A 24,087-nucleotide genomic window follows, 5' to 3' on the forward strand; every position below is an offset into this window, starting at 1 on the left:
GTTTGGCAGAAACATTGCAGGAGATTTGGTTTTGGACAAGAGGACTTGTAGCCATCTTGCAGAAGTTTCCATTCAGTTGATAGCATGCTGCTGAACTAATCTGAGTTCTACTAGGAGAAGGCATGCATATTAATTAAGGCAACAGGAAAGGGAAGTCCTAAAGGTTTTATTCTAAAGCCTTGCTTTAGATGTGACTTGAAAGTCGAACCCACAGTCCCTGGCTTAGGAGGCCAGTGCCTTATCCATTAGGCCACTGGGGCTTTCGCTAGATGACAGCAAAGACTTTTTTTTTCTTTCAGAAGGCATCCGTTCTCTTACTTTACAAGGTAAGGGTGGCAAAATCTTTGTTTTTATTTTCCCTTGTAAACTTGCTACAGAATTGCAAGCGGTTTGAGCTACAAAGTCAGAAGAATGAGTTTTCTGAAAGAGAAAAGCCATGTCGCAGCTCTCCACACCTCTTTTCATCAAGTAGAAGGCGCACATTTTCTTTATCTGTTCTGGTCCACAATTTAAAGAATGTGGTCAGTGTAACAGAAAGACAGCTCATTCAAGCACCCTTGAGGAAAGAACCTTGAGTTTCTTTGGGCGCTTATTGCCCTGTTGTAAAGTTCTCAGGCCATAGGGTGCAAGTGCAGATTACATTTTCCATGAATAAAGGCAAAAAGCAAGAAACTGCATGCTCCAGGTGAGGCTCGAACTCACAACCTCGGCATTGCTCAACAGATACTGCCATATAAGTACCGCGCGCTGACCGATTGCGCCACTGGAGCACAGAAGCCATCACGGAAATCCATCACCCATGTCTCCTTGGTTTCAAATAGGCCTTCAAGTGATCCGAAACCTAAAATCGTGCTTATCCCAGACAAAAGAGAATATTTTTTCTCTCATAGCAAGAAATGGTAGCATATAAGTACTCCTAGAAAAAAAAAAACACCGCCAAATCCACTTGACTGGAGCTCAAGGACAGTATTTAAAAAATAAAAGTAGAACTTTTTTGAAAGAAAAAATGATATTGCAACTGCTATCGTGACGTGTTAGGGATATATTCATGCATGTTTGAAAAGTTACTAAATATCCACTGTAAAGCAAGAAGTGGCAGGTAATACCAAGTACCTTTGGATCAAGGTCCGTTTGTGGGTAAACCCAGATAAAACACAAGAGTTGTTAATACATTTGAAATGCCACTATCCAGCAACTGTGTTGAGCATTTTGATGCTCTATTTTTCAGAAAATCTGCCGATCCACGTCAGATTCTATTTCTGACTGCTTGCGGCAAGAAGACTTCTGAATGTGTCCCAAAGCAGTGGCTATCAGTGTGAATCTCAACAAATGCAACAACACCATGTCATATGAAGCAAAGGAAGCACACCTCTAAGGAGCGATTCTGATTGCTATTCGTATACATGTTGATACATCAGGAAAAACATTTCTGAAACTGGCACAACAAGGACATAAAATGCCTTCCTGCAAATTAAGCTTACCAACGATACTTGTCAGGGTGGCTTTTTTGCTTGAAGATTTTAGGCCACCGGATTTGCATGCCACAATGGGATGTCTGGAGAATGTCGGAGAAAATGCAAAGCTCTTTCCTAATAAAAGCAGCGTTTCCTTTGTGGGGAGTTGAACATATTGTTTGGCAGAAACATTGCAGGAGATTTGGTTTTGGACAAGAGGACTTGTAGCCATCTTGCAGAAGTTTCCATTCAGTTGATAGCATGCTGCTGAACTAATCTGAGTTCTACTAGGAGAAGGCACACATATTAATTAAGGCAACAGGAAAGGGAAGTCCTAAAGGTTTTATTCTAAAGCCTTGCTTTAGATGTGACTTGAAAGAGTCAAGCAAGATCTCAAACACCCCAGATGGGACTCGAACCCACAGTCCCTGGCTTAGGAGGCCAGTGCCTTATCCATTAGGCCACTGGGGCTTTCGCTAGATGACAGCAAAGACTTTTTTTTTCTTTCAGAAGGCATCCGTTCTCTTACTTTACAAGGTAAGGGTGGCAAAATCTTTGTTTTTATTTTCCCTTGTAAACTTGCTACAGAATTGCAAGCGGTTTGAGCTACAAAGTCAGAAGAATGAGTTTTCTGAAAGAGAAAAGCCATGTCGCAGCTCTCCACACCTCTTTTCATCAAGTAGAAGGCGCACATTTTCTTTATCTGTTCTGGTCCACAATTTAAAGAATGTGGTCAGTGTAACAGAAAGACAGCTCATTCAAGCACCCTTGAGGAAAGAACCTTGAGTTTCTTTGGGCGCTTATTGCCCTGTTGTAAAGTTCTCAGGCCATAGGGTGCAAGTGCAGATTACATTTTCCATGAATAAAGGCAAAAAGCAAGAAACTGCATGCTCCAGGTGAGGCTCAAACTCACAACCTCGGCATTGCTCAACAGATACTCCCATATAAGTACCGCACGCTGACCGATTGCGCCACTGGAGCACAGAAGCCATCACGGAAATCCATCACCCATGTCTCCTTGGTTTCAAATAGGCCTTCAAGTGATCCGAAACCTAAAATCGTGCTTATCCCAGACAAAAGAGAATATTTTTTCTCTCATAGCAAGAAATGGTAGCATATAAGTACTCCTAGAAAAAAAAAAAAACACCGCCAAATCCACTTGACTGGAGCTCAAGGACAGTATTTAAAAAATAAAAGTAGAACTTTTTTGAAAGAAAAAATGATATTGCAACTGCTATCGTGACGTGTTAGGGATATATTCATGCATGTTTGAAAAGTTACTAAATATCCACTGTAAAGCAAGAAGTGGCAGGTAATACCAAGTACCTTTGGATCAAGGTCCGTTTGTGGGTAAACCCAGATAAAACACAAGAGTTGTTAATACATTTGAAATGCCACTATCCAGCAACTGTGTTGAGCATTTTGATGCTCTATTTTTCAGAAAATCTGCCGATCCACGTCAGATTCTATTTCTGACTGCTTGCGGCAAGAAGACTTCTGAATGTGTCCCAAAGCAGTGGCTATCAGTGTGAATCTCAACAAATGCAACAACACCATGTCATATGAAGCAAAGGAAGCACACCTCTAAGGAGCGATTCTGATTGCTATTCGTATACATGTTGATACATCAGGAAAAACATTTCTGAAACTGGCACAACAAGGACATAAAATGCCTTCCTGCAAATTAAGCTTACCAACGATACTTGTCAGGGTGGCTTTTTTGCTTGAAGATTTTAGGCCACCGGATTTGCATGCCACAATGGGATGTCTGGAGAATGTCGGAGAAAATGCAAAGCTCTTTCCTAATAAAAGCAGCGTTTCCTTTGTGGGGAGTTGAACATATTGTTTGGCAGAAACATTGCAGGAGATTTGGTTTTGGACAAGAGGACTTGTAGCCATCTTGCAGAAGTTTCCATTCAGTTGATAGCATGCTGCTGAACTAATCTGAGTTCTACTAGGAGAAGGCACGCATATTAATTAAGGCAACAGGAAAGGGAACTCCTAAAGGTTTTATTCTAAAGCCTTGCTTTAGATGTGACTTGAAAGAGTCAAGCAAGATCTCAAACACCCCAGATGGGACTCGAACCCACAATCCCTGGCTTAGGAGGCCAGTGCCTTATCCATTAGGCCACTGGGGCTTTCGCTAGATGACAGCAAAGACTTTTTTTTTCTTTCAGAAGGCATCCGTTCTCTTACTTTACAAGGTAAGGGTGGCAAAATCTTTGTTTTTATTTTCCCTTGTAAACTTGCTACAGAATTGCAAGCGGTTTGAGCTACAAAGTCAGAAGAATGAGTTTTCTGAAAGAGAAAAGCCATGTCGCAGCTCTCCACACCTCTTTTCATCAAGTAGAAGGCGCACATTTTCTTTATCTGTTCTGGTCCACAATTTAAAGAATGTGGTCAGTGTAACAGAAAGACAGCTCATTCAAGCACCCTTGAGGAAAGAACCTTGAGTTTCTTTGGGCGCTTATTGCCCTGTTGTAAAGTTCTCAGGCCATAGGGTGCAAGTGCAGATTACATTTTCCATGAATAAAGGCAAAAAGCAAGAAACTGCATGCTCCAGGTGAGGCTCGAACTCACAACCTCGGCATTGCTCAACAGATACTGCCATATAAGTACCGCGCGCTGACCGATTGCGCCACTGGAGCACAGAAGCCATCACGGAAATCCATCACCCATGTCTCCTTGGTTTCAAATAGGCCTTCAAGTGATCCGAAACCTAAAATCGTGCTTATCCCAGACAAAAGAGAATATTTTTTCTCTCATAGCAAGAAATGGTAGCATATAAGTACTCCTAGAAAAAAAAAAACACCGCCAAATCCACTTGACTGGAGCTCAAGGACAGTATTTAAAAAATAAAAGTAGAACTTTTTTGAAAGAAAAAATGATATTGCAACTGCTATCGTGACGTGTTAGGGATATATTCATGCATGTTTGAAAAGTTACTAAATATCCACTGTAAAGCAAGAAGTGGCAGGTAATACCAAGTACCTTTGGATCAAGGTCCGTTTGTGGGTAAACCCAGATAAAACACAAGAGTTGTTAATACATTTGAAATGCCACTATCCAGCAACTGTGTTGAGCATTTTGATGCTCTATTTTTCAGAAAATCTGCCGATCCACGTCAGATTCTATTTCTGACTGCTTGCGGCAAGAAGACTTCTGAATGTGTCCCAAAGCAGTGGCTATCAGTGTGAATCTCAACAAATGCAACAACACCATGTCATATGAAGCAAAGGAAGCACACCTCTAAGGAGCGATTCTGATTGCTATTCGTATACATGTTGATACATCAGGAAAAACATTTCTGAAACTGGCACAAAAAGGACATAAAATGCCTTCCTGCAAATTAAGCTTACCAACGATACTTGTCAGGGTGGCTTTTTTGCTTGAAGATTTTAGGCCACCGGATTTGCATGCCACAATGGGATGTCTGGAGAATGTCGGAGAAAATGCAAAGCTCTTTCCTAATAAAAGCAGCGTTTCCTTTGTTTGGAGTTGAACATATTGTTTGGCAGAAACATTGCAGGAGATTTGGTTTTGGACAAGAGGACTTGTAGCCATCTTGCAGAAGTTTCCATTCAGTTGATAGCATGCTGCTGAACTAATCTGAGTTCTACTAGGAGAAGGCACGCATATTAATTAAGGCAACAGGAAAGGGAAGTCCTAAAGGTTTTATTCTAAAGCCTTGTTTTAGATGTGACTTGAAAGAGTCAAGCAAGATCTCAAACACCCCAGATGGGACTCGAACCCACAATCCCTGGCTTAGGAGGCCAGTGCCTTATCCATTAGGCCACTGGGGCTTTCGCTAGATGACAGCAAAGACTTTTTTTTTCTTTCAGAAGGCATCCGTTCTCTTACTTTACAAGGTAAGGGTGGCAAAATCTTTGTTTTTATTTTCCCTTGTAAACTTGCTACAGAATTGCAAGCGGTTTGAGCTACAAAGTCAGAAGAATGAGTTTTCTGAAAGAGAAAAGCCATGTCGCAGCTCTCCACACCTCTTTTCATCAAGTAGAAGGCGCACATTTTCTTTATCTGTTCTGGTCCACAATTTAAAGAATGTGGTCAGTGTAACAGAAAGACAGCTCATTCAAGCACCCTTGAGGAAAGAACCTTGAGTTTCTTTGGGCGCTTATTGCCCTGTTGTAAAGTTCTCAGGCCATAGGGTGCAAGTGCAGATTACATTTTCCATGAATAAAGGCAAAAAGCAAGAAACTGCATGCTCCAGGTGAGGCTCGAACTCACAACCTCGGCATTGCTCAACAGATACTGCCATATAAGTACCGCGCGCTGACCGATTGCGCCACTGGAGCACAGAAGCCATCACGGAAATCCATCACCCATGTCTCCTTGGTTTCAAATAGGCCTTCAAGTGATCCGAAACCTAAAATCGTGCTTATCCCAGACAAAAGAGAATATTTTTTCTCTCATAGCAAGAAATGGTAGCATATAAGTACTCCTAGAAAAAAAAAAACACCGCCAAATCCACTTGACTGGAGCTCAAGGACAGTATTTAAAAAATAAAAGTAGAACTTTTTTGAAAGAAAAAATGATATTGCAACTGCTATCGTGACGTGTTAGGGATATATTCATGCATGTTTGAAAAGTTACTAAATATCCACTGTAAAGCAAGAAGTGGCAGGTAATACCAAGTACCTTTGGATCAAGGTCCGTTTGTGGGTAAACCCAGATAAAACACAAGAGTTGTTAATACATTTGAAATGCCACTATCCAGCAACTGTGTTGAGCATTTTGATGCTCTATTTTTCAGAAAATCTGCCGATCCACGTCAGATTCTATTTCTGACTGCTTGCGGCAAGAAGACTTCTGAATGTGTCCCAAAGCAGTGGCTATCAGTGTGAATCTCAACAAATGCAACAACACCATGTCATATGAAGCAAAGGAAGCACACCTCTAAGGAGCGATTCTGATTGCTATTCGTATACATGTTGATACATCAGGAAAAACATTTCTGAAACTGGCACAACAAGGACATAAAATGCCTTCCTGCAAATTAAGCTTACCAACGATACTTGTCAGGGTGGCTTTTTTGCTTGAAGATTTTAGGCCACCGGATTTGCATGCCACAATGGGATGTCTGGAGAATGTCGGAGAAAATGCAAAGCTCTTTCCTAATAAAAGCAGCGTTTCCTTTGTGGGGAGTTGAACATATTGTTTGGCAGAAACATTGCAGGAGATTTGGTTTTGGACAAGAGGACTTGTAGCCATCTTGCAGAAGTTTCCATTCAGTTGATAGCATGCTGCTGAACTAATCTGAGTTCTACTAGGAGAAGGCACACATATTAATTAAGGCAACAGGAAAGGGAAGTCCTAAAGGTTTTATTCTAAAGCCTTGCTTTAGATGTGACTTGAAAGAGTCAAGCAAGATCTCAAACACCCCAGATGGGACTCGAACCCACAGTCCCTGGCTTAGGAGGCCAGTGCCTTATCCATTAGGCCACTGGGGCTTTCGCTAGATGACAGCAAAGACTTTTTTTTTCTTTCAGAAGGCATCCGTTCTCTTACTTTACAAGGTAAGGGTGGCAAAATCTTTGTTTTTATTTTCCCTTGTAAACTTGCTACAGAATTGCAAGCGGTTTGAGCTACAAAGTCAGAAGAATGAGTTTTCTGAAAGAGAAAAGCCATGTCGCAGCTCTCCACACCTCTTTTCATCAAGTAGAAGGCGCACATTTTCTTTATCTGTTCTGGTCCACAATTTAAAGAATGTGGTCAGTGTAACAGAAAGACAGCTCATTCAAGCACCCTTGAGGAAAGAACCTTGAGTTTCTTTGGGCGCTTATTGCCCTGTTGTAAAGTTCTCAGGCCATAGGGTGCAAGTGCAGATTACATTTTCCATGAATAAAGGCAAAAAGCAAGAAACTGCATGCTCCAGGTGAGGCTCGAACTCACAACCTCGGCATTGCTCAACAGATACTGCCATATAAGTACCGCGCGCTGACCGATTGCGCCACTGGAGCACAGAAGCCATCACGGAAATCCATCACCCATGTCTCCTTGGTTTCAAATAGGCCTTCAAGTGATCCGAAACCTAAAATCGTGCTTATCCCAGACAAAAGAGAATATTTTTTCTCTCATAGCAAGAAATGGTAGCATATAAGTACTCCTAGAAAAAAAAAAAAACACCGCCAAATCCACTTGACTGGAGCTCAAGGACAGTATTTAAAAAATAAAAGTAGAACTTTTTTGAAAGAAAAAATGATATTGCAACTGCTATCGTGACGTGTTAGGGATATATTCATGCATGTTTGAAAAGTTACTAAATATCCACTGTAAAGCAAGAAGTGGCAGGTAATACCAAGTACCTTTGGATCAAGGTCCGTTTGTGGGTAAACCCAGATAAAACACAAGAGTTGTTAATACATTTGAAATGCCACTATCCAGCAACTGTGTTGAGCATTTTGATGCTCTATTTTTCAGAAAATCTGCCGATCCACGTCAGATTCTATTTCTGACTGCTTGCGGCAAGAAGACTTCTGAATGTGTCCCAAAGCAGTGGCTATCAGTGTGAATCTCAACAAATGCAACAACACCATGTCATATGAAGCAAAGGAAGCACACCTCTAAGGAGCGATTCTGATTGCTATTCGTATACATGTTGATACATCAGGAAAAACATTTCTGAAACTGGCACAACAAGGACATAAAATGCCTTCCTGCAAATTAAGCTTACCAACGATACTTGTCAGGGTGGCTTTTTTGCTTGAAGATTTTAGGCCACCGGATTTGCATGCCACAATGGGATGTGTGGAGAATGTCGGAGAAAATGCAAAGCTCTTTCCTAATAAAAGCAGCGTTTCCTTTGTGGGGAGTTGAACATATTGTTTGGCAGAAACATTGCAGGAGATTTGGTTTTGGACAAGAGGACTTGTAGCCATCTTGCAGAAGTTTCCATTCAGTTTATAGCATGCTGCTGAACTAATCTGAGTTCTACTAGGAGAAGGCACGCATATTAATTAAGGCAACAGGAAAGGGAACTCCTAAAGGTTTTATTCTAAAGCCTTGCTTTAGATGTGACTTGAAAGAGTCAAGCAAGATCTCAAACACCCCAGATGGGACTCGAACCCACAATCCCTGGCTTAGGAGGCCAGTGCCTTATCCATTAGGCCACTGGGGCTTTCGCTAGATGACAGCAAAGACTTTTTTTTTCTTTCAGAAGGCATCCGTTCTCTTACTTTACAAGGTAAGGGTGGCAAAATCTTTGTTTTTATTTTCCCTTGTAAACTTGCTACAGAATTGCAAGCGGTTTGAGCTACAAAGTCAGAAGAATGAGTTTTCTGAAAGAGAAAAGCCATGTCGCAGCTCTCCACACCTCTTTTCATCAAGTAGAAGGCGCACATTTTCTTTATCTGTTCTGGTCAACAGATACTGCCATATAAGTACCGCGCGCTGACCGATTGCGCCACTGGAGCACAGAAGCCATCACGGAAATCCATCACCCATGTCTCCTTGGTTTCAAATAGGCCTTCAAGTGATCCGAAACCTAAAATCGTGCTTATCCCAGACAAAAGAGAATATTTTTTCTCTCATAGCAAGAAATGGTAGCATATAAGTACTCCTAGAAAAAAAAAAAACACCGCCAAATCCACTTGACTGGAGCTCAAGGACAGTATTTAAAAAATAAAAGTAGAACTTTTTTGAAAGAAAAAATGATATTGCAACTGCTATCGTGACGTGTTAGGGATATATTCATGCATGTTTGAAAAGTTACTAAATATCCACTGTAAAGCAAGAAGTGGCAGGTAATACCAAGTACCTTTGGATCAAGGTCCGTTTGTGGGTAAACCCAGATAAAACACAAGAGTTGTTAATACATTTGAAATGCCACTATCCAGCAACTGTGTTGAGCATTTTGATGCTCTATTTTTCAGAAAATCTGCCGATCCACGTCAGATTCTATTTCTGACTGCTTGCGGCAAGAAGACTTCTGAATGTGTCCCAAAGCAGTGGCTATCAGTGTGAATCTCAACAAATGCAACAACACCATGTCATATGAAGCAAAGGAAGCACACCTCTAAGGAGCAATTCTGATTGCTATTCGTATACATGTTGATACATCAGGAAAAACATTTCTGAAACTGGCACAACAAGGACATAAAATGCCTTCCTGCAAATTAAGCTTACCAACGATACTTGTCAGGGTGGCATTTTTTCTTGAAGATTTTAGGCCACCGGATTTGCATGCCACAATGGGATGTGTGGAGAATGTCGGAGAAAATGCAAAGCTCTTTCCTAATAAAAGCAGCGTTTCCTTTGTGGGGAGTTGAACATATTGTTTGGCAGAAACATTGCAGGAGATTTGGTTTTGGACAAGAGGACTTGTAGCCATCTTGCAGAAGTTTCCATTCAGTTGATAGCATGCTGCTGAACTAATCTGAGTTCTACTAGGAGAAGGCATGCATATTAATTAAGGCAACAGGAAAGGGAAGTCCTAAAGGTTTTATTCTAAAGCCTTGCTTTAGATGTGACTTGAAAGTCGAACCCACAGTCCCTGGCTTAGGAGGCCAGTGCCTTATCCATTAGGCCACTGGGGCTTTCACTAGATGACAGCAAAGACTTTTTTTTTCTTTCAGAAGGCATCCGTTCTCTTACTTTACAAGGTAAGGGTGGCAAAATCTTTGTTTTTATTTTCCCTTGTAAACTTGCTACAGAATTGCAAGCGGTTTGAGCTACAAAGTCAGAAGAATGAGTTTTCTGAAAGAGAAAAGCCATGTCGCAGCTCTCCACACCTCTTTTCATCAAGTAGAAGGCGCACATTTTCTTTATCTGTTCTGGTCCACAATTTAAAGAATGTGGTCAGTGTAACAGAAAGACAGCTCATTCAAGCACCCTTGAGGAAAGAACCTTGAGTTTCTTTGGGCGCTTATTGCCCTGTTGTAAAGTTCTCAGGCCATAGGGTGCAAGTGCAGATTACATTTTCCATGAATAAAGGCAAAAAGCAAGAAACTGCATGCTCCAGGTGAGGCTCGAACTCACAACCTCGGCATTGCTCAACAGATACTGCCACATAAGTACCGCGCGCTGACCGATTGCGCCACTGGAGCACAGAAGCCATCACGGAAATCCATCACCCATGTCTCCTTGGTTTCAAATAGGCCTTCAAGTGATCCGAAACCTAAAATCGTGCTTATCCCAGACAAAAGAGAATATTTTTTCTCTCATAGCAAGAAATGGTAGCATATAAGTACTCCTAGAAAAAAAAAAACACCGCCAAATCCACTTGACTGGAGCTCAAGGACAGTATTTAAAAACTAAAAGTAGAACTTTTTTGAAAGAAAAAATGATATTGCAACTGCTATCGTGACGTGTTAGGGATATATTCATGCATGTTTGAAAAGTTACTAAATATCCACTGTAAAGCAAGAAGTGGCAGGTAATACCAAGTACCTTTGGATCAAGGTCCGTTTGTGGGTAAACCCAGATAAAACACAAGAGTTGTTAATACATTTGAAATGCCACTATCCAGCAACTGTGTTGAGCATTTTGATGCTCTATTTTTCAGAAAATCTGCCGATCCACGTCAGATTCTATTTCTGACTGCTTGCGGCAAGAAGACTTCTGAATGTGTCCCAAAGCAGTGGCTATCAGTGTGAATCTCAACAAATGCAACAACACCATGTCATATGAAGCAAAGGAAGCACACCTCTAAGGAGCGATTCTGATTGCTATTCGTATACATGTTGATACATCAGGAAAAACATTTCTGAAACTGGCACAACAAGGACATAAAATGCCTTCCTGCAAATTAAGCTTACCAACGATACTTGTCAGGGTGGCTTTTTTGCTTGAAGATTTTAGGCCACCGGATTTGCATGCCACAATGGGATGTCTGGAGAATGTCGGAGAAAATGCAAAGCTCTTTCCTAATAAATGCAGCGTTTCCTTTGTGGGGAGTTGAACATATTGTTTGGCAGAAACATTGCAGGAGATTTGGTTTTGGACAAGAGGACTTGTAGCCATCTTGCAGAAGTTTCCATTCAGTTGATAGCATGCTGCTGAACTAATCTGAGTTCTACTAGGAGAAGGCATGCATATTAATTAAGGCAACAGGAAAGGGAAGTCCTAAAGGTTTTATTCTAAAGCCTTGCTTTAGATGTGACTTGAAAGAGTCAAGCAAGATCTCAAACACCCCAGATGGGACTCGAACCCACAGTCCCTGGCTTAGGAGGCCAGTGCCTTATCCATTAGGCCACTGGGGCTTTCGCTAGATGACAGCAAAGACTTTTTTTTTCTTTCAGAAGGCATCCGTTCTCTTACTTTACAAGGTAAGGGTGGCAAAATCTTTGTTTTTATTTTCCCTTGTAAACTTGCTACAGAATTGCAAGCGGTTTGAGCTACAAAGTCAGAAGAATGAGTTTTCTGAAAGAGAAAAGCCATGTCGCAGCTCTCCACACCTCTTTTCATCAAGTAGAAGGCGCACATTTTCTTTATCTGTTCTGGTCCACAATTTAAAGAATGTGGTCAGTGTAACAGAAAGACAGCTCATTCAAGCACCCTTGAGGAAAGAACCTTGAGTTTCTTTGGGCGCTTATTGCCCTGTTGTAAAGTTCTCAGGCCATAGGGTGCAAGTGCAGATTACATTTTCCATGAATAAAGGCAAAAAGCAAGAAACTGCATGCTCCAGGTGAGGCTCAAACTCACAACCTCGGCATTGCTCAACAGATACTGCCATATAAGTACCGCGCGCTGACCGATTGCGCCACTGGAGCACAGAAGCCATCACGGAAATCCATCACCCATGTCTCCTTGGTTTCAAATAGGCCTTCAAGTGATCCGAAACCTAAAATCGTGCTTATCCCAGACAAAAGAGAATATTTTTTCTCTCATAGCAAGAAATGGTAGCATATAAGTACTCCTAGAAAAAAAAAAAAACACCGCCAAATCCACTTGACTGGAGCTCAAGGACAGTATTTAAAAAATAAAAGTAGAACTTTTTTGAAAGAAAAAATGATATTGCAACTGCTATCGTGACGTGTTAGGGATATATTCATGCATGTTTGAAAAGTTACTAAATATCCACTGTAAAGCAAGAAGTGGCAGGTAATACCAAGTACCTTTGGATCAAGGTCCGTTTGTGGGTAAACCCAGATAAAACACAAGAGTTGTTAATACATTTGAAATGCCACTATCCAGCAACTGTGTTGAGCATTTTGATGCTCTATTTTTCAGAAAATCTGCCGATCCACGTCAGATTCTATTTCTGACTGCTTGCGGCAAGAAGACTTCTGAATGTGTCCCAAAGCAGTGGCTATCAGTGTGAATCTCAACAAATGCAACAACACCATGTCATATGAAGCAAAGGAAGCACACCTCTAAGGAGCGATTCTGATTGCTATTCGTATACATGTTGATACATCAGGAAAAACATTTCTGAAACTGGCACAACAAGGACATAAAATGCCTTCCTGCAAATTAAGCTTACCAACGATACTTGTCAGGGTGGCTTTTTTGCTTGAAGATTTTAGGCCACCGGATTTGCATGCCACAATGGGATGTCTGGAGAATGTCGGAGAAAATGCAAAGCTCTTTCCTAATAAAAGCAGCGTTTCCTTTGTGGGGAGTTGAACATATTGTTTGGCAGAAACATTGCAGGAGATTTGGTTTTGGACAAGAGGACTTGTAGCCATCTTGCAGAAGTTTCCATTCAGTTGATAGCATGCTGCTGAACTAATCTGAGTTCTACTAGGAGAAGGCACGCATATTAATTAAGGCAACAGGAAAGGGAACTCCTAAAGGTTTTATTCTAAAGCCTTGCTTTAGATGTGACTTGAAAGAGTCAAGCAAGATCTCAAACACCCCAGATGGGACTCGAACCCACAATCCCTGGCTTAGGAGGCCAGTGCCTTATCCATTAGGCCACTGGGGCTTTCGCTAGATGACAGCAAAGACTTTTTTTTTTCTTTCAGAAGGCATCCGTTCTCTTACTTTACAAGGTAAGGGTGGCAAAATCTTTGTTTTTATTTTCCCTTGTAAACTTGCTACAGAATTGCAAGCGGTTTGAGCTACAAAGTCAGAAGAATGAGTTTTCTGAAAGAGAAAAGCCATGTCGCAGCTCTCCACACCTCTTTTCATCAAGTAGAAGGCGCACATTTTCTTTATCTGTTCTGGTCAACAGATACTGCCATATAAGTACCGCGCGCTGACCGATTGCGCCACTGGAGCACAGAAGCCATCACGGAAATCCATCACCCATGTCTCCTTGGTTTCAAATAGGCCTTCAAGTGATCCGAAACCTAAAATCGTGCTTATCCCAGACAAAAGAGAATATTTTTTCTCTCATAGCAAGAAATGGTAGCATATAAGTACTCCTAGAAAAAAAAAAAACACCGCCAAATCCACTTGACTGGAGCTCAAGGACAGTATTTAAAAAATAAAAGTAGAACTTTTTTGAAAGAAAAAATGATATTGCAACTGCTATCGTGACGTGTTAGGGATATATTCATGCATGTTTGAAAAGTTACTAAATATCCACTGTAAAGCAAGAAGTGGCAGGTAATACCAAGTACCTTTGGATCAAGGTCCGTTTGTGGGTAAACCCAGATAAAACACAAGAGTTGTTAATACATTTGAAATGCCACTATCCAGCAACTGTGTTGAGCATTTTGATGCTCTATTTTTCAGAAAATCTGCCGATCCACGTCAGATTCTATTTCTGACTGCTTGCGGCAAGAAGACTTCTGAATGTGTCCCAAAGCAGTGGCTATCAGTGTGAATCTCAACAAATGCAACAACACCATGTCATATGAAGCAAAGGAAGCACACCTCTAAGGAGCAATTCTGATTGCTATTCGTATACATGTTGATACATCAGGAAAAACATTTCTGAAACTGGCACAACAAGGACATAAAATGCCTTCCTGCAAATTAAGCTTACCAACGATACTTGTCAGGGTGGCATTTTTTCTTGAAGATTTTAGGCCACCGGATTTGCATGCCACAATGGGATGTGTGGAGAATGTCGGAGAAAATGCAAAGCTCTTTCCTAATAAAAGCAGCGTTTCCTTTGTGGGGAGTTGAACATATTGTTTGGCAGAAACATTGCAGGAGATTTGGTTTTGGACAAGAGGACTTGTAGCCATCTTGCAGAAGTTTCCATTCAGTTGATAGCATGCTGCTGAACTAATCTGAGTTCTACTAGGAGAAGGCATGCATATTAATTAAGGCAACAGGAAAGGGAAGTCCTAAAGGTTTTATTCTAAAGCCTTGCTTTAGATGTGACTTGAAAGTCGAACCCACAGTCCCTGGCTTAGGAGGCCAGTGCCTTATCCATTAGGCCACTGGGGCTTTCACTAGATGACAGCAAAGACTTTTTTTTTCTTTCAGAAGGCATCCGTTCTCTTACTTTACAAGGTAAGGGTGGCAAAATCTTTGTTTTTATTTTCCCTTGTAAACTTGCTACAGAATTGCAAGCGGTTTGAGCTACAAAGTCAGAAGAATGAGTTTTCTGAAAGAGAAAAGCCATGTCGCAGCTCTCCACACCTCTTTTCATCAAGTAGAAGGCGCACATTTTCTTTATCTGTTCTGGTCCACAATTTAAAGAATGTGGTCAGTGTAACAGAAAGACAGCTCATTCAAGCACCCTTGAGGAAAGAACCTTGAGTTTCTTTGGGCGCTTATTGCCCTGTTGTAAAGTTCTCAGGCCATAGGGTGCAAGTGCAGATTACATTTTCCATGAATAAAGGCAAAAAGCAAGAAACTGCATGCTCCAGGTGAGGCTCGAACTCACAACCTCGGCATTGCTCAACAGATACTGCCACATAAGTACCGCGCGCTGACCGATTGCGCCACTGGAGCACAGAAGCCATCACGGAAATCCATCACCCATGTCTCCTTGGTTTCAAATAGGCCTTCAAGTGATCCGAAACCTAAAATCGTGCTTATCCCAGACAAAAGAGAATATTTTTTCTCTCATAGCAAGAAATGGTAGCATATAAGTACTCCTAGAAAAAAAAAAAACACCGCCAAATCCACTTGACTGGAGCTCAAGGACAGTATTTAAAAAATAAAAGTAGAACTTTTTTGAAAGAAAAAATGATATTGCAACTGCTATCGTGACGTGTTAGGGATATATTCATGCATGTTTGAAAAGTTACTAAATATCCACTGTAAAGCAAGAAGTGGCAGGTAATACCAAGTACCTTTGGATCAAGGTCCGTTTGTGGGTAAACCCAGATAAAACACAAGAGTTGTTAATACATTTGAAATGCCACTATCCAGCAACTGTGTTGAGCATTTTGATGCTCTATTTTTCAGAAAATCTGCCGATCCACGTCAGATTCTATTTCTGACTGCTTGCGGCAAGAAGACTTCTGAATGTGTCCCAAAGCAGTGGCTATCAGTGTGAATCTCAACAAATGCAACAACACCATGTCATATGAAGCAAAGGAAGCACACCTCTAAGGAGCGATTCTGATTGCTATTCGTATACATGTTGATACATCAGGAAAAACATTTCTGAAACTGGCACAACAAGGACATAAAATGCCTTCCTGCAAATTAAGCTTACCAACGATACTTGTCAGGGTGGCTTTTTTGCTTGAAGATTTTAGGCCACCGGATTTGCATGCCACAATGGGATGTCTGGAGAATGTCGGAGAAAATGCAAAGCTCTTTCCTAATAAAAGCAGCGTTTCCTTTGTGGGGAGTTGAACATATTGTTTGGCAGAAACATTGCAGGAGATTTGGTTTTGGACAAGAGGACTTGTAGCCATCTTGCAGAAGTTTCCATTCAGTTGATAGCATGCTGCTGAACTAATCTGAGTTCTACTAGGAGAAGGCATGCATATTAATTAAGGCAACAGGAAAGGGAACTCCTAAAGGTTTTATTCTAAAGCCTTGCTTTAGATGTGACTTGAAAGAGTCAAGCAAGATCTCAAACACCCCAGATGGGACTCGAACCCACAATCCCTGGCTTAGGAGGCCAGTGCCTTATCCATTAGGCCACTGGGGCTTTCGCTAGATGACAGCAAAGACTTTTTTTTTCTTTCAGAAGGCATCCGTTCTCTTACTTTACAAGGTAAGGGTGGCAAAATCTTTGTTTTTATTTTCCCTTGTAAACTTGCTACAGAATTGCAAGCGGTTTGAGCTACAAAGTCAGAAGAATGAGTTTTCTGAAAGAGAAAAGCCATGTCGCAGCTCTCCACACCTCTTTTCATCAAGTAGAAGGCGCACATTTTCTTTATCTGTTCTGGTCCACAATTTAAAGAATGTGGTCAGTGTAACAGAAAGACAGCTCATTCAAGCACCCTTGAGGAAAGAACCTTGAGTTTCTTTGGGCGCTTATTGCCCTGTTGTAAAGTTCTCAGGCCATAGGGTGCAAGTGCAGATTACATTTTCCATGAATAAAGGCAAAAAGCAAGAAACTGCATGCTCCAGGTGAGGCTCGAACTCACAACCTCGGCATTGCTCAACAGATACTGCCATATAAGTACCGCGCGCTGACCGATTGCGCCACTGGAGCACAGAAGCCATCACAGAAATCCATCACCCATGTCTCCTTGGTTTCAAATAGGCCTTCAAGTGATCCGAAACCTAAAATCGTGCTTATCCCAGACAAAAGAGAATATTTTTTCTCTCATAGCAAGAAATGGTAGCATATAAGTACTCCTAGAAAAAAAAAAAACACCGCCAAATCCACTTGACTGGAGCTCAAGGACAGTATTTAAAAAATAAAAGTAGAACTTTTTTGAAAGAAAAAATGATATTGCAACTGCTATCGTGACGTGTTAGGGATATATTCATGCATGTTTGAAAAGTTACTAAATATCCACTGTAAAGCAAGAAGTGGCAGGTAATACCAAGTACCTTTGGATCAAGGTCCGTTTGTGGGTAAACCCAGATAAAACACAAGAGTTGTTAATACATTTGAAATGCCACTATCCAGCAACTGTGTTGAGCATTTTGATGCTCTATTTTTCAGAAAATCTGCCGATCCACGTCAGATTCTATTTCTGACTGCTTGCGGCAAGAAGACTTCTGAATGTGTCCCAAAGCAGTGGCTATCAGTGTGAATCTCAACAAATGCAACAACACCATGTCATATGAAGCAAAGGAAGCACACCTCTAAGGAGCAATTCTGATTGCTATTCGTATACATGTTGATACATCAGGAAAAACATTTCTGAAACTGGCACAACAAGGACATAAAATGCCTTCCTGCAAATTAAGCTTACCAACGATACTTGTCAGGGTGGCATTTTTTCTTGAAGATTTTAGGCCACCGGATTTGCATGCCACAATGGGATGTGTGGAGAATGTCGGAGAAAATGCAAAGCTCTTTCCTAATAAAAGCAGCGTTTCCTTTGTGGGGAGTTGAACATATTGTTTGGCAGAAACATTGCAGGAGATTTGGTTTTGGACAAGAGGACTTGTAGCCATCTTGCAGAAGTTTCCATTCAGTTGATAGCATGCTGCTGAACTAATCTGAGTTCTACTAGGAGAAGGCATGCATATTAATTAAGGCAACAGGAAAGGGAAGTCCTAAAGGTTTTATTCTAAAGCCTTGCTTTAGATGTGACTTGAAAGTCGAACCCACAGTCCCTGGCTTAGGAGGCCAGTGCCTTATCCATTAGGCCACTGGGGCTTTCACTAGATGACAGCAAAGACTTTTTTTTTCTTTCAGAAGGCATCCGTTCTCTTACTTTACAAGGTAAGGGTGGCAAAATCTTTGTTTTTATTTTCCCTTGTAAACTTGCTACAGAATTGCAAGCGGTTTGAGCTACAAAGTCAGAAGAATGAGTTTTCTGAAAGAGAAAAGCCATGTCGCAGCTCTCCACACCTCTTTTCATCAAGTAGAAGGCGCACATTTTCTTTATCTGTTCTGGTCCACAATTTAAAGAATGTGGTCAGTGTAACAGAAAGACAGCTCATTCAAGCACCCTTGAGGAAAGAACCTTGAGTTTCTTTGGGCGCTTATTGCCCTGTTGTAAAGTTCTCAGGCCATAGGGTGCAAGTGCAGATTACATTTTCCATGAATAAAGGCAAAAAGCAAGAAACTGCATGCTCCAGGTGAGGCTCGAACTCACAACCTCGGCATTGCTCAACAGATACTGCCACATAAGTACCGCGCGCTGACCGATTGCGCCACTGGAGCACAGAAGCCATCACGGAAATCCATCACCCATGTCTCCTTGGTTTCAAATAGGCCTTCAAGTGATCCGAAACCTAAAATCGTGCTTATCCCAGACAAAAGAGAATATTTTTTCTCTCATAGCAAGAAATGGTAGCATATAAGTACTCCTAGAAAAAAAAAAAACACCGCCAAATCCACTTGACTGGAGCTCAAGGACAGTATTTAAAAAATAAAAGTAGAACTTTTTTGAAAGAAAAAATGATATTGCAACTGCTATCGTGACGTGTTAGGGATATATTCATGCATGTTTGAAAAGTTACTAAATATCCACTGTAAAGCAAGAAGTGGCAGGTAATACCAAGTACCTTTGGATCAAGGTCCGTTTGTGGGTAAACCCAGATAAAACACAAGAGTTGTTAATACATTTGAAATGCCACTATCCAGCAACTGTGTTGAGCATTTTGATGCTCTATTTTTCAGAAAATCTGCCGATCCACGTCAGATTCTATTTCTGACTGCTTGCGGCAAGAAGACTTCTGAATGTGTCCCAAAGCAGTGGCTATCAGTGTGAATCTCAACAAATGCAACAACACCATGTCATATGAAGCAAAGGAAGCACACCTCTAAGGAGCGATTCTGATTGCTATTCGTATACATGTTGATACATCAGGAAAAACATTTCTGAAACTGGCACAACAAGGACATAAAATGCCTTCCTGCAAATTAAGCTTACCAACGATACTTGTCAGGGTGGCTTTTTTGCTTGAAGATTTTAGGCCACCGGATTTGCATGCCACAATGGGATGTCTGGAGAATGTCGGAGAAAATGCAAAGCTCTTTCCTAATAAAAGCAGCGTTTCCTTTGTGGGGAGTTGAACATATTGTTTGGCAGAAACATTGCAGGAGATTTGGTTTTGGACAAGAGGACTTGTAGCCATCTTGCAGAAGTTTCCATTCAGTTGATAGCATGCTGCTGAACTAATCTGAGTTCTACTAGGAGAAGGCACGCATATTAATTAAGGCAACAGGAAAGGGAACTCCTAAAGGTTTTATTCTAAAGCCTTGCTTTAGATGTGACTTGAAAGAGTCAAGCAAGATCTCAAACACCCCAGATGGGACTCGAACCCACAATCCCTGGCTTAGGAGGCCAGTGCCTTATCCATTAGGCCACTGGGGCTTTCGCTAGATGACAGCAAAGACTTTTTTTTTCTTTCAGAAGGCATCCGTTCTCTTACTTTACAAGGTAAGGGTGGCAAAATCTTTGTTTTTATTTTCCCTTGTAAACTTGCTACAGAATTGCAAGCGGTTTGAGCTACAAAGTCAGAAGAATGAGTTTTCTGAAAGAGAAAAGCCATGTCGCAGCTCTCCACACCTCTTTTCATCAAGTAGAAGGCGCACATTTTCTTTATCTGTTCTGGTCCACAATTTAAAGAATGTGGTCAGTGTAACAGAAAGACAGCTCATTCAAGCACCCTTGAGGAAAGAACCTTGAGTTTCTTTGGGCGCTTATTGCCCTGTTGTAAAGTTCTCAGGCCATAGGGTGCAAGTGCAGATTACATTTTCCATGAATAAAGGCAAAAAGCAAGAAACTGCATGCTCCAGGTGAGGCTCGAACTCACAACCTCGGCATTGCTCAACAGATACTGCCATATAAGTACCGCGCGCTGACCGATTGCGCCACTGGAGCACAGAAGCCATCACGGAAATCCATCACCCATGTCTCCTTGGTTTCAAATAGGCCTTCAAGTGATCCGAAACCTAAAATCGTGCTTATCCCAGACAAAAGAGAATATTTTTTCTCTCATAGCAAGAAATGGTAGCATATAAGTACTCCTAGAAAAAAAAAAACACCGCCAAATCCACTTGACTGGAGCTCAAGGACAGTATTTAAAAAATAAAAGTAGAACTTTTTTGAAAGAAAAAATGATATTGCAACTGCTATCGTGACGTGTTAGGGATATATTCATGCATGTTTGAAAAGTTACTAAATATCCACTGTAAAGCAAGAAGTGGCAGGTAATACCAAGTACCTTTGGATCAAGGTCCGTTTGTGGGTAAACCCAGATAAAACACAAGAGTTGTTAATACATTTGAAATGCCACTATCCAGCAACTGTGTTGAGCATTTTGATGCTCTATTTTTCAGAAAATCTGCCGATCCACGTCAGATTCTATTTCTGACTGCTTGCGGCAAGAAGACTTCTGAATGTGTCCCAAAGCAGTGGCTATCAGTGTGAATCTCAACAAATGCAACAACACCATGTCATATGAAGCAAAGGAAGCACACCTCTAAGGAGCGATTCTGATTGCTATTCGTATACATGTTGATACATCAGGAAAAACATTTCTGAAACTGGCACAAAAAGGACATAAAATGCCTTCCTGCAAATTAAGCTTACCAACGATACTTGTCAGGGTGGCTTTTTTGCTTGAAGATTTTAGGCCACCGGATTTGCATGCCACAATGGGATGTCTGGAGAATGTCGGAGAAAATGCAAAGCTCTTTCCTAATAAAAGCAGCGTTTCCTTTGTTTGGAGTTGAACATATTGTTTGGCAGAAACATTGCAGGAGATTTGGTTTTGGACAAGAGGACTTGTAGCCATCTTGCAGAAGTTTCCATTCAGTTGATAGCATGCTGCTGAACTAATCTGAGTTCTACTAGGAGAAGGCACGCATATTAATTAAGGCAACAGGAAAGGGAAGTCCTAAAGGTTTTATTCTAAAGCCTTGTTTTAGATGTGACTTGAAAGAGTCAAGCAAGATCTCAAACACCCCAGATGGGACTCGAACCCACAATCCCTGGCTTAGGAGGCCAGTGCCTTATCCATTAGGCCACTGGGGCTTTCGCTAGATGACAGCAAAGACTTTTTTTTTCTTTCAGAAGGCATCCGTTCTCTTACTTTACAAGGTAAGGGTGGCAAAATCTTTGTTTTTATTTTCCCTTGTAAACTTGCTACAGAATTGCAAGCGGTTTGAGCTACAAAGTCAGAAGAATGAGTTTTCTGAAAGAGAAAAGCCATGTCGCAGCTCTCCACACCTCTTTTCATCAAGTAGAAGGCGCACATTTTCTTTATCTGTTCTGGTCCACAATTTAAAGAATGTGGTCAGTGTAACAGAAAGACAGCTCATTCAAGCACCCTTGAGGAAAGAACCTTGAGTTTCTTTGGGCGCTTATTGCCCTGTTGTAAAGTTCTCAGGCCATAGGGTGCAAGTGCAGATTACATTTTCCATGAATAAAGGCAAAAAGCAAGAAACTGCATGCTCCAGGTGAGGCTCGAACTCACAACCTCGGCATTGCTCAACAGATACTGCCATATAAGTACCGCGCGCTGACCGATTGCGCCACTGGAGCACAGAAGCCATCACGGAAATCCATCACCCATGTCTCCTTGGTTTCAAATAGGCCTTCAAGTGATCCGAAACCTAAAATCGTGCTTATCCCAGACAAAAGAGAATATTTTTTCTCTCATAGCAAGAAATGGTAGCATATAAGTACTCCTAGAAAAAAAAAAAACACCGCCAAATCCACTTGACTGGAGCTCAAGGACAGTATTTAAAAAATAAAAGTAGAACTTTTTTGAAAGAAAAAATGATATTGCAACTGCTATCGTGACGTGTTAGGGATATATTCATGCATGTTTGAAAAGTTACTAAATATCCACTGTAAAGCAAGAAGTGGCAGGTAATACCAAGTACCTTTGGATCAAGGTCCGTTTGTGGGTAAACCCAGATAAAACACAAGAGTTGTTAATACATTTGAAATGCCACTATCCAGCAACTGTGTTGAGCATTTTGATGCTCTATTTTTCAGAAAATCTGCCGATCCACGTCAGATTCTATTTCTGACTGCTTGCGGCAAGAAGACTTCTGAATGTGTCCCAAAGCAGTGGCTATCAGTGTGAATCTCAACAAATGCAACAACACCATGTCATATGAAGCAAAGGAAGCACACCTCTAAGGAGCAATTCTGATTGCTATTCGTATACATGTTGATACATCAGGAAAAACATTTCTGAAACTGGCACAACAAGGACATAAAATGCCTTCCTGCAAATTAAGCTTACCAACGATACTTGTCAGGGTGGCATTTTTTCTTGAAGATTTTAGGCCACCGGATTTGCATGCCACAATGGGATGTGTGGAGAATGTCGGAGAAAATGCAAAGCTCTTTCCTAATAAAAGCAGCGTTTCCTTTGTGGGGAGTTGAACATATTGTTTGGCAGAAACATTGCAGGAGATTTGGTTTTGGACAAGAGGACTTGTAGCCATCTTGCAGAAGTTTCCATTCAGTTGATAGCATGCTGCTGAACTAATCTGAGTTCTACTAGGAGAAGGCATGCATATTAATTAAGGCAACAGGAAAGGGAAGTCCTAAAGGTTTTATTCTAAAGCCTTGCTTTAGATGTGACTTGAAAGTCGAACCCACAGTCCCTGGCTTAGGAGGCCAGTGCCTTATCCATTAGGCCACTGGGGCTTTCGCTAGATGACAGCAAAGACTTTTTTTTTCTTTCAGAAGGCATCCGTTCTCTTACTTTACAAGGTAAGGGTGGCAAAATCTTTGTTTTTATTTTCCCTTGTAAACTTGCTACAGAATTGCAAGCGGTTTGAGCTACAAAGTCAGAAGAATGAGTTTTCTGAAAGAGAAAAGCCATGTCGCAGCTCTCCACACCTCTTTTCATCAAGTAGAAGGCGCACATTTTCTTTATCTGTTCTGGTCCACAATTTAAAGAATGTGGTCAGTGTAACAGAAAGACAGCTCATTCAAGCACCCTTGAGGAAAGAACCTTGAGTTTCTTTGGGCGCTTATTGCCCTGTTGTAAAGTTCTCAGGCCATAGGGTGCAAGTGCAGATTACATTTTCCATGAATAAAGGCAAAAAGCAAGAAACTGCATGCTCCAGGTGAGGCTCGAACTCACAACCTCGGCATTGCTCAACAGATACTGCCATATAAGTACCGCGCGCTGACCGATTGCGCCACTGGAGCACAGAAGCCATCACGGAAATCCATCACCCATGTCTCCTTGGTTTCAAATAGGCCTTCAAGTGATCCGAAACCTAAAATCGTGCTTATCCCAGACAAAAGAGAATATTTTTTCTCTCATAGCAAGAAATGGTAGCATATAAGTACTCCTAGAAAAAAAAAAAAACACCGCCAAATCCACTTGACTGGAGCTCAAGGACAGTATTTAAAAAATAAAAGTAGAACTTTTTTGAAAGAAAAAATGATATTGCAACTGCTATCGTGACGTGTTAGGGATATATTCATGCATGTTTGAAAAGTTACTAAATATCCACTGTAAAGCAAGAAGTGGCAGGTAATACCAAGTACCTTTGGATCAAGGTCCGTTTGTGGGTAAACCCAGATAAAACACAAGAGTTGTTAATACATTTGAAATGCCACTATCCAGCAACTGTGTTGAGCATTTTGATGCTCTATTTTTCAGAAAATCTGCCGATCCACGTCAGATTCTATTTCTGACTGCTTGCGGCAAGAAGACTTCTGAATGTGTCCCAAAGCAGTGGCTATCAGTGTGAATCTCAACA

At 41.2% G+C, this 24,087-nt stretch overlaps 21 non-coding genes across 21 annotated transcripts; all 21 read right to left on the reverse strand.

Annotated features, from left to right (window-relative positions):
- Positions 1 to 677: 677 nt before the first annotated feature.
- On the reverse strand, positions 678 to 770 carry TRNAI-UAU (transfer RNA isoleucine (anticodon UAU)). The gene is given in 2 exon segments: positions 678 to 713; positions 733 to 770. It is a non-coding gene; the product is annotated as a tRNA-Ile (tRNA).
- Positions 771 to 1,852: 1,082 nt separating this feature from the next.
- On the reverse strand, positions 1,853 to 1,925 carry TRNAR-CCU (transfer RNA arginine (anticodon CCU)). Its single transcript has one exon. It is a non-coding gene; the product is annotated as a tRNA-Arg (tRNA).
- Positions 1,926 to 3,519: 1,594 nt separating this feature from the next.
- TRNAR-CCU (transfer RNA arginine (anticodon CCU)) lies at positions 3,520 to 3,592 on the reverse strand. The gene has a single exon. It is a non-coding gene; the product is annotated as a tRNA-Arg (tRNA).
- A 417-nt stretch (positions 3,593 to 4,009) lies between these two features.
- On the reverse strand, positions 4,010 to 4,102 carry TRNAI-UAU (transfer RNA isoleucine (anticodon UAU)). Its single transcript is given in 2 exon segments — positions 4,010 to 4,045; positions 4,065 to 4,102. It is a non-coding gene; the product is annotated as a tRNA-Ile (tRNA).
- A 1,082-nt stretch (positions 4,103 to 5,184) lies between these two features.
- TRNAR-CCU (transfer RNA arginine (anticodon CCU)) lies at positions 5,185 to 5,257 on the reverse strand. Its single transcript has one exon. It is a non-coding gene; the product is annotated as a tRNA-Arg (tRNA).
- Positions 5,258 to 5,674: 417 nt separating this feature from the next.
- TRNAI-UAU (transfer RNA isoleucine (anticodon UAU)) lies at positions 5,675 to 5,767 on the reverse strand. The gene is given in 2 exon segments: positions 5,675 to 5,710; positions 5,730 to 5,767. It is a non-coding gene; the product is annotated as a tRNA-Ile (tRNA).
- A 1,082-nt stretch (positions 5,768 to 6,849) lies between these two features.
- TRNAR-CCU (transfer RNA arginine (anticodon CCU)) lies at positions 6,850 to 6,922 on the reverse strand. The gene has a single exon. It is a non-coding gene; the product is annotated as a tRNA-Arg (tRNA).
- A 417-nt stretch (positions 6,923 to 7,339) lies between these two features.
- Positions 7,340 to 7,432, reverse strand: TRNAI-UAU (transfer RNA isoleucine (anticodon UAU)). Its single transcript is given in 2 exon segments — positions 7,340 to 7,375; positions 7,395 to 7,432. It is a non-coding gene; the product is annotated as a tRNA-Ile (tRNA).
- A 1,084-nt stretch (positions 7,433 to 8,516) lies between these two features.
- On the reverse strand, positions 8,517 to 8,589 carry TRNAR-CCU (transfer RNA arginine (anticodon CCU)). Its single transcript has one exon. It is a non-coding gene; the product is annotated as a tRNA-Arg (tRNA).
- A 1,834-nt stretch (positions 8,590 to 10,423) lies between these two features.
- On the reverse strand, positions 10,424 to 10,516 carry TRNAI-UAU (transfer RNA isoleucine (anticodon UAU)). The gene is given in 2 exon segments: positions 10,424 to 10,459; positions 10,479 to 10,516. It is a non-coding gene; the product is annotated as a tRNA-Ile (tRNA).
- A 1,082-nt stretch (positions 10,517 to 11,598) lies between these two features.
- TRNAR-CCU (transfer RNA arginine (anticodon CCU)) lies at positions 11,599 to 11,671 on the reverse strand. Its single transcript has one exon. It is a non-coding gene; the product is annotated as a tRNA-Arg (tRNA).
- Positions 11,672 to 13,265: 1,594 nt separating this feature from the next.
- TRNAR-CCU (transfer RNA arginine (anticodon CCU)) lies at positions 13,266 to 13,338 on the reverse strand. Its single transcript has one exon. It is a non-coding gene; the product is annotated as a tRNA-Arg (tRNA).
- Positions 13,339 to 15,173: 1,835 nt separating this feature from the next.
- TRNAI-UAU (transfer RNA isoleucine (anticodon UAU)) lies at positions 15,174 to 15,266 on the reverse strand. Its single transcript is given in 2 exon segments — positions 15,174 to 15,209; positions 15,229 to 15,266. It is a non-coding gene; the product is annotated as a tRNA-Ile (tRNA).
- A 1,083-nt stretch (positions 15,267 to 16,349) lies between these two features.
- Positions 16,350 to 16,422, reverse strand: TRNAR-CCU (transfer RNA arginine (anticodon CCU)). Its single transcript has one exon. It is a non-coding gene; the product is annotated as a tRNA-Arg (tRNA).
- Positions 16,423 to 16,839: 417 nt separating this feature from the next.
- TRNAI-UAU (transfer RNA isoleucine (anticodon UAU)) lies at positions 16,840 to 16,932 on the reverse strand. The gene is given in 2 exon segments: positions 16,840 to 16,875; positions 16,895 to 16,932. It is a non-coding gene; the product is annotated as a tRNA-Ile (tRNA).
- Positions 16,933 to 18,471: 1,539 nt separating this feature from the next.
- On the reverse strand, positions 18,472 to 18,564 carry TRNAI-UAU (transfer RNA isoleucine (anticodon UAU)). The gene is given in 2 exon segments: positions 18,472 to 18,507; positions 18,527 to 18,564. It is a non-coding gene; the product is annotated as a tRNA-Ile (tRNA).
- Positions 18,565 to 19,647: 1,083 nt separating this feature from the next.
- On the reverse strand, positions 19,648 to 19,720 carry TRNAR-CCU (transfer RNA arginine (anticodon CCU)). The gene has a single exon. It is a non-coding gene; the product is annotated as a tRNA-Arg (tRNA).
- Positions 19,721 to 20,137: 417 nt separating this feature from the next.
- TRNAI-UAU (transfer RNA isoleucine (anticodon UAU)) lies at positions 20,138 to 20,230 on the reverse strand. The gene is given in 2 exon segments: positions 20,138 to 20,173; positions 20,193 to 20,230. It is a non-coding gene; the product is annotated as a tRNA-Ile (tRNA).
- A 1,082-nt stretch (positions 20,231 to 21,312) lies between these two features.
- Positions 21,313 to 21,385, reverse strand: TRNAR-CCU (transfer RNA arginine (anticodon CCU)). The gene has a single exon. It is a non-coding gene; the product is annotated as a tRNA-Arg (tRNA).
- A 417-nt stretch (positions 21,386 to 21,802) lies between these two features.
- Positions 21,803 to 21,895, reverse strand: TRNAI-UAU (transfer RNA isoleucine (anticodon UAU)). The gene is given in 2 exon segments: positions 21,803 to 21,838; positions 21,858 to 21,895. It is a non-coding gene; the product is annotated as a tRNA-Ile (tRNA).
- A 1,539-nt stretch (positions 21,896 to 23,434) lies between these two features.
- On the reverse strand, positions 23,435 to 23,527 carry TRNAI-UAU (transfer RNA isoleucine (anticodon UAU)). The gene is given in 2 exon segments: positions 23,435 to 23,470; positions 23,490 to 23,527. It is a non-coding gene; the product is annotated as a tRNA-Ile (tRNA).
- Positions 23,528 to 24,087: the final 560 nt, after the last annotated feature.

Source organism: Lithobates pipiens, unplaced genomic scaffold (assembly GCF_037356315.1).
Source record: "Lithobates pipiens isolate NorthernLeopardFrog02 unplaced genomic scaffold, aLitPip1_a1.2 Scaffold_8, whole genome shotgun sequence".
Taxonomy (NCBI): Eukaryota; Metazoa; Chordata; class Amphibia; order Anura; family Ranidae; genus Lithobates; species Lithobates pipiens.